This window comes from Chiloscyllium plagiosum, chromosome 26 (assembly GCF_004010195.1).
Source record: "Chiloscyllium plagiosum isolate BGI_BamShark_2017 chromosome 26, ASM401019v2, whole genome shotgun sequence".
Classification (NCBI taxonomy): domain Eukaryota; kingdom Metazoa; phylum Chordata; class Chondrichthyes; order Orectolobiformes; family Hemiscylliidae; genus Chiloscyllium; species Chiloscyllium plagiosum.
In genome coordinates this window covers 27,204,715-27,222,424 of record NC_057735.1, presented here as the reverse complement: position 1 = coordinate 27,222,424, position 17,710 = coordinate 27,204,715, and positions in this window count along the sequence as shown.

The window sequence follows — 17,710 nt, the reverse complement described above, 5'->3', positions numbered from 1 at the left end:
GACTGAGATGTCAGTGGGGGAGCACTTTGGGGCCAGTGACCATAATTCTATTTGTTTTAAAATAGTGATGGAAAAGGATAGACCAGATCTAAAAGTCGAAGTTCTAAATTGGAGAAAGGCCAATTTTGACGGTATTAGGCAAGAACTTTCAAAAGCGATTGGAGGCAGATGTTCGCAGGTAAAGGGATGGCTGGAAAATGGGAAGCCTTCAGAAATGAGATAACAAGAATCCAGAGAAAGTATAATCCTGTCAGGATGAAAGGGAAGGCTGGTAGTTATAGGGAATGTTGGATGACTAAAGAAATTGAGGGTTTGGTTCAGAAAAAGAAGGAAGCATATGTCAGGTATAGACAGGATTGATCCAGTGAATCCTTAGAGTATAAAGTAGGTGTATACTTAAGAGGGAAATCAAGAGGACAAAACGGGGACATGAGATAGCTTTGGTTTCTCCTTAATTCTATTTGCCAAAGGGTTTTTACAAATATATCAAGGACAAAAGGGTAACTAGGGAGAGAATAGGACCTCAAAGATCAGCAAGGCGGCCTTTGTGTGGAGCCACAGAAAATGGGGGAGATACTAAATGAATATTTTGCATCAGTATTTATTTATGAAAAAGGATATGGAAGATATAGACTGTAGGGAAATAGATGGTGAGGTCTTGCAAAATGTCCAGATTACAGAGGAGGAAGTGCTGGATGTCTTGAAACGGTTAAAAGGTGGATAAATCCCCAGGACCTGATCAGGTGTCCCCGAGAACTCTGTGGAAAGCCAGAGAAGTGATTGCTGGGCCTCTTGCTGAGATATTTGTATCATCGATAGTCACAGGTGAGGTGCGGGAAGACTGGAGGTTGGCAAACTTGGTGCCACTGTTTAAGAAGGGCAGTAAAGACAAGGCAGGGAACTATAGACCAGTGAGCCTGACCTCGGTGGTGGGCAAGTTGTTGGAGGCAATCCTGAGGGACAGGATGTACATGTATTTGGAAAGGCAAGGACTGATTCGGGATAGTCAACATGGCTTTGTGTGTGGGAAATCATGTCTCACAAACTTGATTGAGCTTTTTGAGGAAGTAACAAAAGAGATTGATGAGGGCAGAGAAGTAGATGTGATCTATATGGATTTCGTAAGGCGTTCAACAAGGTTTCCCATGAGAGACTGATTAGCAAGGTTAGATCTCATGGAATACAGGGAGAACTAGCCATTTGGATACAGAACTGGCTCAAAGGTAGAAGATAGAGGGTGGTGGTGGAGGATTGTTTTTCAGACTGGAGGCCCGTGACCAGTGGAGTGCCACAAGAATCGGTGCTGGGCCCTCTACTTTTTGACTTTAACATAAATGATTTGGATGCGAGCATAAGAGGTACAGTTAGTGAGTTTGCAGATGACACAAAATTGGAGGTGTAGTAGACCGTAAAGAGGGTTACCTCAGATTACAACAGGATCTGGACCAGATGGGCCAATGGGCTGAGAAGTGGCAGATGGAGTTTAATTCAGATAAATGCGAGGTGCTTCCTTTTTGGGAAAGCAAATCTTAGCAGGACTTATACACTTAATGGTAAGGTCCTAGGGAGTGTTGCTGAACAAAAAGACCTTGGAGTGCAGGTTCATAGCTCCTTGAAAGTGGAGTCGCAGGTAGAAAGGATAGTGAAGAAGGCGTTTGGTATGCTTTCTTTTATTGGTCAGAGTATTGAGTACAGGAGTTGGGAGTCATATTGCGGCTGTACAGGACATTGGTCAAGCCACTGTTGGAATATTGCGTGCAATTCTGGTCTCCTTCCTATCGGAAAGATGTTGTGAAACTTGAAAGGGTTCAGAAAAGATTTACAAGGATGTTGCCAGGGTTGGACGATCTGAGCTACAGGGAGAGGCTGTTTTCCCTGGAGCATCGGAGGCTGAGGGGTGACCTTATAGAGGTTTACAAAGTTATGATGAGCATGGATAGGATAAATAAACAAAGTCTTTTCCCTGGGGGAAGGGCTTTGTGTATATTTAAGGCTGAAATAGATTTTAAAAGTTTTAATCAGTTGGATAATCAAGGATTATGAGGAAAGCATAGGAAAATGAGTGTGAGAAATAATGGATCATTCATGATCCTATTGAATTGTGGAGCAGGCTTGTGGGGCCAAACAGCCTATTCTTGTCCTATTTCTTATGGTCTCATGAAATGGTGTGCCCTCCCTGTGGCAGGTTTATTGGCATGAGGGCATTTAATTGAGCAACAGTGTGGACCCAGGCACACTCTTAACTCGACCCTGATAAATTCCATTGTGGGAAAGACTGTGGAGGTCTTTCTCACACAGCACCACAACAGAGACCCATGTGGGCTGTTAGTGGTGAGTTATGGGCCTCGTCTAGCGCTGCATAGGGTACTAGCTATGTGGGGAGCACTGTAAGGAAATCCATATTTAGTTGCTAATAACTTACCAGCAGAGTCCCTCATTTAAATGCCCAGTGCCCAATCAGGAAGGATTGGACCTAGACTGCTTAGATCTTGCCTGTCTTTTGATGCACTTCTCTCTGTTATTCACCTCTGGTCTCCTTGGTGGTGCAACAATCCAATAGCACTGATAGCTTCTAACTAGCTGGCAGCTCTCAACGGGCAGGATTTGCACCCATGGCACCTTGACCCTGGGGAAGGCCTACTGCTAAGTGCCTAATTTGCACTTCAAGATTCTGGAGAAATACTAAAGGATTTGATAACTGCCAATGTGACATCCCTACCCAAGCTCTCTGCAATAAAAGGTTTCAAAGACTCACCAATCAGAAGAAATTCTCCCTATCTCAGTTTTAAATTGGTGTCCTTTTATTCTGAGACTATGAACTCTGGTCCTAGGGCTATCCCATGAGGAGAAACACCATCTCAGTTATTACCCTTACAAGCCCCTTAAGATGCCCATACATTTCACTGAGATCACTTTTCATTCTACTAAACTGCAATGAACAATGTCCCAACTTATTTAGCCTTTGTTCATAAGACAATCCACCCATACAAGGTAAGTATAGGTTCTTAGAGATGTACAGCACGAAAACAGACCCTTGGGTCTTGGGTCCAACATCAACTTTATGATTGGGATTCAGCATCGTGGAATGTTTCAAATATATCTTCCTCAAAAAAAAATGTTGTGCAGGAAAGATGCACAGTTCTTAGTTTTGAAATTTTCTTATTTTAGATTGTAATGACCTATTCAAATTTACTTTATTGCTGGAACAGCACAGCAGGTCAGGCAGCATCCAGGGAACAGGAGATTCGACGTTTCGGGCACAGGCCCTTCTTCAGCCTGTGCCCGAAACGTCGAATCTCCTGTTCCCTGGATGCTGCCTGACCTGCTGTGCTGTTCCAGCAATAAAGTTTCAACTTTGATCTCCAGCATCTGCAGACCTCACTTTCTCCTATTCAAATTTAAGCATGTTTTACCTCTGTCTAGCATTTCTTTTGGAATTTGAATGATATTTGAGATGGTTGTAGGGATATTTTGATCTAAAATTTATCATCAGCAGTGGAGATAGGATGATCATCACTAACCACAAATAAAGCTGCACTGAGATATTGTAAGCTCCATGAACTCTACTGCTCAACGTAGAAATGATTTTCATGTTGTTTAATGTGGGCTTCATCTCCAGCCTCAGTAATAAGATCATACTGTCCATTTTACAAGAAAAGTTGACTTTTTTTTTGTTTTTGATGCTCTGAAATATAATGCAGGACATCATTTAACACTTATTTTAGAACACTTTATGTTCCAAGATATTCAACTGCTGGAAGTCAACAACTCTAATCGGGGCATTAAAATGAAGCTCTCCAAGATGTCACTTATCCATTTCAGTAAGTCATTTGATAAGGTAGGCTATTGCATAAAATACGGAAGGGTGGGATTGAGGGTGATTTAGCGGTTTGGATCAGAAATTGGCTAGCTTAACGAAACCAGAGGGTGGTGGTTGATGGGCATTGTTCATCCTGGAGTTCAGTTACTAGTGGTGTACCGCAAGGATCTGTTTTGGGGTCACTACTGTTTGTCCTTTATATAAGTGACCAAGATGAGGACATAGAAGGATAGGTTAGTGAATTTGCAGATAACACAGGTTGGTGGAGTTGTGGATAGTGCTGAAGGATGTTGCAGGTTACAGAGGGACATAGATAAGCTGCAGAGCTGGGCTGAGAGGTGGCAAATGGAGTTTAATGCAGAAAAATGTGAGGTGATTCACTTTGGAATGAGCAACAGGAAAAAAAAAGAGGACTGGGCTAATGGTATGATTCTTGGTAGTGTAGATGAGCAGAGAGATCTCTGTGTCCATGTGCACAGATCCCTGAAAGTTGCCACCAGGTTGATAGGGTTGTAAAGAAGGCATATGGTGTGTTACCTTTTATTGGTAGAGGGGTTGAGTTTCAGAGCCATGAGGTCATGTTGGAGGTGTACAAAACTCTGGTGCGGCTGCTCTTCGAGCACTTCGTACAGTTCTGGTCACTGCATTATAGGAAGAATGTGGAAACATTGGAAAAGGTTCAGAGGAGATTTACTAGGATGTTGTCTTGTATGTAGGAAAGGTCTTATGTGTAAAGGCTGAGGGACCTGAGGCTGTTTTCATTTGAGAGAAAAAGGTTAAAAGGTGACTTAATAGAGGCATATAAGATAATAAGAGGATTAGATAGGGTGGACAGTGAGAGCCTTTTTCCTCAGATGGTGATGACAAGCACTAGGGCATTAGCTTTAAATTGAGGGGTGTTAGATATAGGACAGGTGTCAGTGGTAGTTTCTTTACTCAGAGTAGTGGGGGCATAGAATGCCCTGCCTGCAACAGTAGTAGACTCGCCAACATTAAGGGCATTTCATTGGTCAGTGGATACACATACGGATGAAAATGGAATAGTGTAGATTAGATGGGCTTCAGATTGGTTTCACAGGTCAGCGCAACATTGAGGGCTGAAGGGCCTGTACTGCATGTAATATTCTATGCTCTGTGTTCCACACAGACAATCATCTGAAGGTAGAATTGAACCCGGCTCTCTAGTGCTTTGAGGCAGCAGTGCTAGCCACAGAACCACCTTGCTGCCATAAGGTAGAAAATAAATATTGTGGGAATTTGGGAAATACATTGTGTTTTTAATAAGGAATATTGTTACATCATGGACCCCTCTGTTAATTAAACCAAATGCCCAGAAAAGCTCACCTCACCTCGTAATCTGTAAATTATGAGTGACAGAGAACTCCCAAATTCCACTATTTAAAGAAAATAACATCAATTTATTTTCTAACTCTTAAAGTGAACATTAAACAAAAAAACTATTCACAAATTTAAGCCCCCCTTTCTCTTAACTGCTTGCTATCTGCCTCCAACTCTATAACAATATGCTGTTCCAATAAGACATTTGTTAAAATTACATCAACTTTATTTCAAAACCACGCAGTCTCTGTCTTCTTCTGTGTCTTCACTCTTCTGATTGCTAATCTCTCTCGGATGTCTTATGTCCTTTCACTGCGAGTACATTTTATATGAAAAGGTACCTTTGACAGAGTGTTTTCTAATTTCTTTGAGAGCAAGGTGTTAGATGGGTAATTAGCTCTCCAGCAGTTTCTATCTCTACAGCAATTGCTGTCTGACCAATTTTTAAAATGTCCACATTCTTATACCTCCAACATTGGCTCATTGGTTCAATGTTGGCAAAACAATAAATTAAAACGTGATTGGGTTTTAGTATCCTGGGGCATAATTTAAACTAATTGACTAAATTTGAATTGTTGTCAAAACAGCAACCAAAACTCATATATCCATTTTATAGCCAAAGGTTACATATTTCTATTTTCCAATACACTCTGGGCTGCCATCTAGTCATATTCATAGGTGCTTGTAATCTCTCAGTTCAGAATCAACATCCTTTCTCTCTCAAAGGTACAGTACAGACCTTCAACTTCATAACAATATTTTATTAATAATTGTTATGAAGTTGAAGAGCACTTGTATAAAATGTTTTAATATATAAGCTGGTCGAAGTATCCAAAGCATGGACAACACTGTTTAAAGATAACTATTTGTACTTGTACCTTACGAAAGCTCATTGTTGTTCCAAACCAAAGTACTTTGAGAGTTTTAAAGATGTGTATCCAGATTTGAGATTTATTTTAAAATAAAATCATTCTCAGGATGTGGAACTGCTGGTACGGTTGATGTTTTATTTTACTAATACAACTGAGTGCTTCTCCAGAGGGACTTAGGACTCAACTGCATTGGAATGGGACTGCAGGCACAGAAAGGCCAGCTGGGTAAGAATGGCAGCGTTCCTTTTCTAAAGATATTAATTGTATGATTGTTTGGTTCTGATGAACCAGTCAGGATTTCACGGTAACTGATACTGTTTCCCACATCGTTTTTGATGGGCTGTTCTATGACATAACAACACTTAGCATGCAAGAACACCTTATTCTTGTATTTCATTCTATTGATAACTTTCAACTTACATTGTTCACTTACTGGCTCATACACTAATAGATTTTAATTTATCTCCTTAAACTCTTAATAACTTATTTTGCTCAAATGAAAAGAATTTAATTTCTCTAGTCTCTCCTCCCCCATTGATAAATGAGCTAATTCAACTGCACAATCTACTTTGCAGCTTTCAATCTGTAATTTCGATTATATATATGTATATATTATCATCCATTTTTATAACAGTTAGTGAAGGAAAAAGCTATTCAAAAGTCTCAGACTTTACGAACAAAATAAAAGAGTAAAACAGATTTTTATGGTCTTCAAGTTCTAATCCCTCCTAACATCTTAATAAATCTTCAGTCTCTGCACACATTGACGACCCCCCCCCCCCCCCCCCCTTGATCTGGAAAACAATTGAGGCCATTATTTGTGGTGATGATCTGACTTAATTTAGCCACCCCATAGTTTCCAATTGGTTAAGTGGAGTGCACATGTCAACCATAAGTTGAAAGAGTTGCCTCTATTAAGCTGAATACATATATGCCAAAGAAAGAGTGTCATGGTTCAGACTTTTTTCCACTTCACCACGGAAATATTTGGACAGAATGTCCACTAAAATATGTCCTGAGCAAATGTTGCATGGCTTTTCAGGGCCTTCAAGCTATGTTATGATTCTGAGAGCAAACAATTGTTAATTAATATGCGACAAGAGATACAGTTTCTTTCAGAGGAAATACAATGCCTAATTCATTACCAATTTATGGTTAGTACCTCAATGTTAACAAACATGTTTGATCTCTGAATGTCAAGAAGCGTTTTAAATTCCGTGGACACCAGAAAGTCAGTCAGGAACAGCTGGCTGTATTGAGACTTACATATGTATGTAATGCTACAAGAACAGAAGATATAAATATCAAATCTTTCTCATCTTACCTACCATGTGGTTTGGAATGAAAGCAATTTCTGGATTTCACTTGTTGACTTGATCCTGTGGTCAGAGAGATTGACGGTGTACATGTTAAGGTGGGAAATTGTGGCGGCACGGTGGCACAGTGGTTAGCACTGCTGCCTCGCAGCACCAGTTCAATTCCCACCTCAGGCGACTGACTGTGTGGAGTTTGCACATTCTCCCCGTGTCTGCGTGGGTTTCCTCCGGGTGCTCCGGTTTCCTCCCACAGTCCAAAAATGTGCAGGTCAGGTGAATTGGCCATGCTAAATTGCCCGTAGTGTTAGGTAAGGGGTAAATGTAGGGGTATTGGTGGGTTACGCTTCGGCGGGTCGGTGTGGACTTGTTGGGCCGAAGGGGCTGTTTCCACACTGTAATGTAATCTAATGTAATCTAAAATCTAATCTAAAACAGAGTTCAGTTGTTATAATGCTGAGTCATGTTAAAGTGCAAGCAGATCTTCAGAGGCAACCCTTGGGATTAAAGGAGATTCACTTCCATCTTGTTCAATGTGTTCTGAGATGTTGATAAATCGAATGTGTGATTGCAGTCTCTGTCACATGCAGGACAGGTGGAGATTGGAGGGTCAGATTGTTATGGACCAGACCAAACCCCCTCAAAATATACTAAGAAGATAGTCTATGCCTTAGTTTTTTCTTATTTTAAAGGTAATTATAATGCTTGTATACCAGATGCAATTCAATTGGGCAAATTACCAGGCTTGAAAGAATACACACAGTGTTATCATGCTACCCCACCCTTAAAAAAAGAACCATCAATATACAAAAATGGCTTCATTTAGTCTTACATTATTAGGACACTACAAAACATATACAGTATATTGACTCTAAGCATGCAAACACTCACTACTATAGTCCGTATCAGTCCATTTGTTCCTGCCACCGTACACCTCTGCCTTTCTTCATCGAAGTCATGACAATGCACGTTCTCTTGTATTGCCATGTGTATAATTTTCAAATTGAGTGGCTGCCATAATATATTGTACCTGAACAGTTTGGAATTTTTGTCCTTAACTTTTTCCAAAGCTTTGAGGGGTTATTGAAGGAAGCAGCAATAGAGATGGTGGATCTAATTCTATAGATTGTGGAAAACATTCCTGCTGACTGGCATGTGTCAAGTGTAACCTTGTTATTTAGGAAGGAAAGAAGGCAGAGGGTAGGTGGAGAACAATCAATCTTTTAGTTTGATGTAAGTAGTTGGGAACATTTTAAAATTTAACATAAAGAATAGAATAACTGAACATTTATAAAAGAATGACAAATTTGAGGAAAGTTGACATGGATTTATGGAAGGGAAATCATATTTGATGAATGGTATTTTTGAGAATGTTGAGCATAGACAAAACCCAACTAATGGATGTGGTACATTTGGGTTTTCAGAAGGCTTTTGGTGAACTCCCATACAGGGGGTTAGTAACAAAATAAGAGCACATGGGATTGGAGGAATATTCTAACATGGATTGGTTGATAGAAAGCAGAAAGTAGAAATAAGTCAGTTATACTCCAGATGGCAGGCTGTTAGTATTTGGATACTGCCAGTTTCCACAACAATTCACAATCAGTATAAATGATTTGTACATGGGGACCAATTTCAATATTTGCAAATTTGCTGATGACATCAAACTGTGTGAGAGTCTAAGTTGTGAAGAAGATGTAAAAGTCTTGAAGAGGACTTTGCCAGTCTAAGTGAATGGGCTGAAACATTGCAGATGGAATATCACCTGAATAAGTGTAAACTTAATCACTTTGGTAGGAAAAATAGATTGCAGAATATTTCTTAAATGGTGAGGGCTTTGGAAGTGAGTGTCCCCAAAGTGACCTGAGGTCCTTGTCCATAATTCACTAAACATTACATGTAGATGCAACAAGCAATTTAAAAGGCAAATGGTATGTTAGCATTAATTGCAAGATGAATTGCTGCAGTTTTATATACATCACCTGTAGGATTGTGTATAATCTTTTGTCTCCTTATCTAGGGAAAGATATACATGCTATAGATAGTTAATGGAGGTCACCAGATTACACTCGAGGATTGTGGGTTTGTCTTTTGAGCAGAAATTAATAAAACTGAATTTGCATTCCCTAGAATTTCAAAGTATGAGAGATAATCTCTTCACAACATATAAAGTTCTCGCAGGATGTGGCAAGGTGGATATAGATAGAATGTCTCCCTTTGTTGCTGTCTGTAGATCCAGGAGGCATAATCAGGATAAGGGGCAGGCCATTTAGGATTGTGATTAAGAGAAATTTCTTCACTCTGACAGTGATGAATCTTTGGAATTCTCTACCCCATATAGCCATAAAACTCAAGTTGAGGTTCAAGATATCATTCTAAATGGGTGCAGGAACAGATGGACCTGGGTGCAAATATGCCTGACCACTTAAAGGTTTCGGGACAGTTTGAAAGAGCAGTTAATAAAGCATACAAAGTGCTAGGCATTATTAATACAGTAGGTTCTGCTATAACATCTGTTTCTTCAGGTTCAAGATAGAAATCATTAGGTTTCTGGAGATTAATGACAATAGGGGATATGGAGATGATTAGCCATGACCTAGAATGGCAAGCTAAGTTTGATGATTTGACTGGCCTATTCCAGTTCCTTTGTTGCTTTCTCTTGTCGAAAGTCAAAATAGAATACCTACAGTGTTGAAACAGGCCATTCAGCCCAACAAGTCCACACCGACAATCCAAAGAGTAACCCACCCAGACCCATTCCCCTACATTTACTCCTGATGAATGCACCTAACCTAGACATCCCTGAACACAATGGGCAATTTAGCATAGCCAATTCACCTAATCTGCACATCTTTGGATTATGGGAGGAAACTGGAGCACCCAGAGGACACCCACACAGACACGGGGAGAATGTGCAAACTCCACACAGACAACCGCCTGAAGCTGGAATCGAACCTTGGTTGCTGGTATCGTGAGGCAGCAATGCTAACCATTGATCTACCATGCTGCCTGTATCTCTGAGACCATGCTTATAAAACTCTCCTCGACTTTATACAATGCTTCCTCAGGTACAGTGTGAAGAACTAGATTAAATACTTTAGCTGAGGCAGAAGTAGAATCTTTCATAAGTTCAACACAACCTCCACATTCTTGTACTCTATGCCCTTACAGTCTGTTCTGATATAACACAATAGTCCCAGTGTTGTGTGATCTTGCATTTTAAGAAAATCGCATAATAGCTGTGCCATTTAAACTAATGAGATCGGAATAGCATTATAGCCAATACAGGTAAGGAAAGTTCACATTTTACAAATAATGGTCTAAATTCTTCAAACATATTAAAGTCAATTCACATTGAAGAAACTGCGTTATCACAGAATCGACTGTGTTAATAAGACCTAGAATTTTGTATGTTTTATGAACTGCTCTCTCAAACTGTCTTGAACCCATTAAGTATTTATATATATTTGCACCCAGGCACATCAGTTCCTGCACCCATTTATAACTGTATCTATTATTTTATACGATCTCTCTCTATGTTCTTCCTCCCAAAACATATCACCTCACACTTCTCTGCTTTGAGTAGAATTTGCTCCTTTAGAAATTCTATGTTCTTCTCTTTACAGTTCGCAATGCTTCCAAGTTTCTTACCATTTACAAATTTCAAAATTTTAGTCCACATCATTAATACATATCAGAAAAAGCAAGGTTCACAATACTGACCCCTGAAGAACTCTTCAATCAGCCTTCCCCAAGCCTGAAAGTCATCCATCAACAAAACAACTTGCTGTTTTCTGTCATCAACCAATTTGATCCACATTGCCATGATCCCTTATATTCCATGAGATCTAATTTTGCTCACAGATCTTTTGTAGCACTGCATCAAATACTTTCTGGAAGTCACGTGTACCCCATCAACAGATTTTTTTTTCTTTGTTACCTTGTCAAAAAGTTCCAGTAAGTTAGTTAAACAAAAACTGCAGTGAGGCTAGTTAACCATTTTTTCATAACTTGGGATCATACTGTCAAGGAAGGCAGGCAAGGTTGATAATATTCAACATTACCTTCAGTGTACCAGCTCAATATTTGGCCAACAAACCAAAAGAGTATTTGAGAATCAGGATCTCAAGACAATGGGCTGGACCAAAACTAAGACAACGAGCAGGAGTATTTTCCATGCTACTGTATGCTTTGAAGACTTGGTCAACCTACAGCAAGCACCTCAAAATATTGGAAAATACCATCAACACTTTTGCAGGATCTTTCAATGGCAAAAAAAATTATTCTGACAACATTGTCATCTCCCAAGCCAATATGCTAGTATCCCTGAGGCACAAGTCACTCAACACGAGATCTGATGAGCAGTGCATATGCATGGCTGACACTAGGCACATGAAGCAAATCATTGGGATTTTGGATCTGTGTATCTGGAATCACACTGGTACTGAAATTGACACATGACATTGCTTATCATAGAATTATAGACTGTTACAGTACAGAAGGAGGCCATTTGACACATTGCATCCTTACTTGCTCCTGAAACAGTGAAGCTGTTAGTCCTATTCTTCAACCCTATCTCTGTAACCCACTAAATTCATCACTTTGAAATATATATTCAACTCTCTTTTGAACCCTTCTGTGGAAGCAGCCTTCACCACCTGCCTAGGCAGAACATTCCAAATCCTAACAACTTTTTGAGTAAAAAAGGTTTCTCATCTCACTCCTAGCTCTTTTGTTAACAATCTTGAAATTTTGACCCCTAGTTACTGGCATACTAACTAGTAGAAAAAGAATATCTTTCTTTACCCTGTCAAAATTGTCCACAATTTTGATTACCTCAATAAGGTCATCTCTTAATCTTCTCTGTTGTGAATTGAAGTTTTCTTTTACTCTTTATTTCAGTTTATAATTTTTGTTCAGGAGTAGTAAAAATTAATAATTGAACTAAATAATTCCATTATGACAAGATAGTTACTGCTTATAATCATTGACATTTGATCAATAAGTAACACTAAATTACAAGTCAAATGAGATGCATTATTGCAGTAATAAAGGGGATTAGCTATAAGTTTGTAGAAGCAAAGGAAACAATGGACCATAAAAAAAACCCCTTGAACCTGTCCTGCCTCTCCCTTTTTATTCATGGATACAACATGCCTCAGCTTAATTCAGTTGTTTGTTTCATACCCTTTTCAAGGCTAAAATATCTCTGCTGAGATTTGGTGCCCCAGACTGAACAGATTATTACAGGTAGTGTTTGGCCAAAGCACTGTGCAATTGAAATATCGCTTCCTACATATGTATTGCAACTGCCATGCTATAAAGGCCAACATTCTTCAGCATTCATAATTAAATGTTGTTTGTCTGTACTAGCTTTTAGTGTATATGAGCCTCTACAGTTTTTAGTCTTCTTCCATTAAGAAAGCATTCTAAATTGTTTTTCTAAGATATATAATGGAGTGACCTTTACTATATTCCATTTAAACACTGATATATCACAGTTAGCAAGTAGAATTTGATCATCTATTTATTTGTTTTTTGTTGGCGAAGATATACTCAGATAAGAAATAAGTTGATTTTATATAATGCATATGAATTATGCATTATATTTAATTGCTATTACAAAATGGCAATGTTAAGGAGATCTAGTTTACGTACTAAAAAGGACAGGATCACCTATAATGTATATTTAAGCAAACAAAAAGGTAACATGTTACATGGACAATTATGATGTAGCCACACATATATTTGGGGTGGGGTGATGGTGGCATCCTGTCAATGAAAATGCCATTCACATAGTTGCTGCATGACTCAGTTGCTTAACCTCATATCAAATTTTTAAGATGCTTTTCCTCCCAGCATCCCAGCAAATGGTTAATGAAATCATACATTTGTAAGAAATAGGCTTCAGAAAATGTGAGAGTGGTAGATCGAGACATCACTAGTAATCCTATTGGGTAGTACAAATAATATAAGTACATTAATTTGAATTTGTAGGATCACAGCTGATTCAGCCATAATGGAGCACATGAAACATTTTGAAATTAAATTTTAATTGTTACATTAAAAATACATGCACATTTATATTGCATATGACACCATTAGTACCCAATCAGAATGGAAATGATAGGATATGTTTTATTTTATTTGTCCTATAGGATGTGTGTATCATTTGTTAGCTCAAATTTATTACCTATTTTCTAATTGTCATGGAGAAAGTGATGGCATGTTACTCTTTTGAACCAGGTAATCAGTGTAGTGAAGGTACTCCTACATTTTTTGTTAAGACACATGTTTCAGAGTTTTTTATGAAGTGAAAATGAAGTTCTGCAGTTTTTAATGGGTGGTAGTGAAGGATGGTGAAATATTTCCAAGAAACATTGATATATAGATTAAAAGAGAATTGAAGCCACTAGTGTTTCCATATGTTTGCTTTCCATGTCCTTTTAGGTGGTACATGTTGTGTGTTTTAAAGGGGGATTAAAGGGCTTGCTGTGAGTTAGAATCATAGAATCCCTATGATGTGGAAGCAAGCCATTCAGTCCATTGAGTCCACACACATCCTCCAAAGAATACCCCGCCCAGACACACACCCCTACCCTATCCCTGTAATTGCACATTTCCCCTGGCTGATCCACCTAGCCTGCACATTCCTAGATACTATGGGCAATTTAGCATGGCCAATTCACCTAACCTGCACATCTTTAGACTGTGGGAGGAAACTGGAGCATCTGGAGGAAACCACTCAGACACAAGGAGAATGTGCAAATTCTACACAAACAGATGCTTAAGGGTGGAATCGAACTGGATCCCAGGCACTGTGAGGCAGCAGTGCTAACCACTGAATCACCATGCCACCCTTTTTGCATTGCATTTTGTAGATGATACATGAAACAGCAATATTGCATTGCTGGTGGAAGAAATGAACGTTTATGGTGTTAGATGGTTTGCCAATGAAGTAGATTGCTTTTCCTCGGTGGATTCAAGCTTCTTGAGTATGTTGGAATTCAGCATATGAAAAGTATTGCATTGCACTTCTCACTTATGCCTTATAGGCGCTAACAAGGTTTTGGGCATTGAGTCAGGAGGTGAGTTACTCACTGCAAAAGCAAAAACTCTGCTCTATTATTGTTAATAATGTGGCTGATCTAGCTCGGTTTCTGGTTAATGGTAAACCCCATCATGTTGATGATGGGGAAATTAAATTATGATAATATCACTTAGTCATGGGGAGATGGTTAGATTCTTTTTTGTTGGAAATGATCATTGGCTAGCACTTGTGATGTACAAAAGTTATTTGCTGCTTATCAGCTTGAGCCTAGATGTGTCTTGCTCTTTGTGAACATAGAATGTTTTATTAAATGAGGAATTACAAATGGAATTAGACATTGTGCAACCATCAGTGATTACTTTCACTTACATCATGATAGAGGGAAGATCATTGTCGAGACAGTTGAAGATGGTTGAGTCTAGGACACTCCCATTTCGTACTCCTCCAGTGATGTCCTAAGACTAAGATGTTCGGCCTCCTATAGTTGTAAAAGTTTATTTCGAGTTAGATATAACACCAATAAGTCAGGAGATACCTCTTATTATCTGATATTAATATCGTGAGAGAGGAAGAATGGGGATATGAAAGTGGATAAACCCGCAGGTCTGAATGAAACGTTAAGAACACAAAAGGAATTCTGGAACTTATTGTCTGAAGGTGAAGGTGGAAATGCTCAAACATTCAAAATGTCTTTGGATATGCACTTGAAGTGCTGGGACCTACAACATGAGGAGCAGATAATGAATGAGATTAGGCCTGATAGCTGCCTGTCAACCAGTGTGGGCACGATGGGCTATACAGCCTCATTCAGTGTTGCAAGTTTCTGTGATTTTATGATGCCATAATTTCAACTTCACTCATTCTCTTTGCTGCCAAATTCATTCAAATGCTGTTTTGATGTGAAGGGCAGTCATTTTCACTTCATGTCTGGGATTCAGCTGTTTGTCCCTATTTGGACAAAGATTGGAATAAGGTCTGGAGCCGAGTGGGCTGGATGAAACCTAGTGTGTGGGTAAATGGAAAGTGAATACCATTTGGTAGCAATATTAAGAACCTTTTCAATCATTTGGTTGCTCATTGAGAGTAGGCTAGTGCAGTGATAATTGGCCATATTAAACTTATCCTGCTTCTTATGGAAAGGATAGCAGTTGTTTTTCCACTTTGATCATTAAATGTCAGTGTTATGGTTGTATTGGAACATCTTGATGAGAAGTCGGTTCTCAGCACGAGTCTTCAGCAATATTGCCAGGTTATTGTTTGCCTGTCCAGTGTGCTCAGCCATATCTTGATAAGACATGGAAATGAATTTGCTGGATTGCTTTCTGTAATGACAAGGACCTTTGGCAAAGACCAAGATGAATCATACACTTGACACTTCTAACTCAAGACAGTTGCACATGCATCAGCCCTGTCTTTTATACAGTCACAGAGTCATACAGCATGGAAACAGACCTTTCGGTCCAACCAGTCCAGGCCGACCATAATCCCAAGCAAATCTTGTCCCACCTTCCTGCACTTGACCCATATCCCTCCAAACATTTCTTATTCATGTACTTATCTAAATGTCTTTTAAATGTTGTAACTATACCACATCCACCACTTCCTCTGGAAGTTCATTCCACACGTGAACCACTCTCTGTATAAATAAATTGGCCCTTTTGGCTGGCATTCTGGGCTCTACCATCCTTACAGATGGGATGTTTATGTAGCCTCCTCAGTTTAAAACAAAATACTTGAACAGTACAGCACAGTACAGCCCTTCGGCCCTTGATGTTATGCTGATCTTTTGTCCTACTCTAAGATCAAACTAACCTACATTCCTTTCATTTTACTATCATCCATGTGCCTATCCAAGAGTCGATTAAATGTCCCTAATGTACCTGACTCTACAACTACTGCTGGCAGGGCATTCCACTCACCCACCATCTGTGTACAGAACCTATCACTCCTCTAAACCTTCTTCTAATCACCCTAAAATTATGCCCTGTCATGATAGCCATTTCAGGCCTGGGAAAAAGTCTCTGGCTATCCACTCTATCTATGCCTCTCATTGTTTTATACATCTCTATCAAGTAACCTCTCATCTTTCTTCGCTCCAATGAGAAAAGCCCTAGTTCCTTCAACCTTTCTTCAAAAGACATGCCCTCCAGTCCAGGCAACATCCTGGCAAATCTCCTTTATACCTTTTCTAAAGCCTCCACGTCCTTCTAGTAATGAGGCAATCAGAAATGAACACAATATTCCATGTGTGTTCTAACCAGGACTTTATAGAGCTGCAGTATAAGCTTGTGGCTCTTAAACTCAATCCCCCTGCTAATGAAAGCCAACACACATAAGCATCTTTAACAATCCTATTAACTTGCTTGGCAAGTTTGAAGTATCTATGGACCCTAAAATTCTTCTGTCCTCCACACTGCCAAGAGTCCTGCCTTTAACCCTGTAATCTGCATTCAATTTTGACCTTCCACAATGAATCACTTCACACTTTTTCTGTTGAACTCCCATTTGCCACTTCTCAGCCCAGCTCTGCATCCTGTCAATGTCCCGTTGCAACCTACAACAGCCCTCTACACTATCGACAACTCCACCAAGTTTCATGTCAATTGCAAACTTACTAACACATGCTTCGACTTCCTCATCGAAGTCATTTATAAAAATCGCAAAGAACAAAGGATCCAGAACAGATCCCTGTGGAACACCATTGGTCACCGAGCTTCAGGTTAAAAACTTTCCATCTACTACTACCCTCTGTCTTCTATGGGCCAACCAATTCTGTATCCAGACAGCCAAGTTTCCCTGTATCCCATGCCTCCTTACTTTCTGAATGAGCCTACCATGGAGAACTTTAACAGACGTCTTGCTAAAATCCATATGTACTACATTCACTGCTCTACCTTCTTCAATGTGTTTTGCCACGTCCTTTAAAAAATTGAATAAGGCTTGTGAGGCATGACCTGCCCCTTACAAAGCCATGGCAAAAATGAGGACTGCAGATGCTGGAGATCAGAGTCTAGATTAGAGTGGTGCTGGAAAAGCACAGCAGGTCAGGCAGCATCCGAGGAGTAGGAAAATTGATATTTCGGGCAAAAGCCCTTCACCAGGAACCCTCACAAAGCCATGCGGATTTTCTCTAATCAAGCTATGCTTTTCCAAATAATCATAAATCCTGTCTAGCAGAATCCTCTCCAATAATTTGCCCACCATGGATGTATGACTGACTGGTCTATAATACCTGGGGTTATCCCTATTCCCTTTCTTGAAAATAGGAATAACATTTTCTACCCTCCAGTCATCGGGTACTACTCCAGTTGACAGC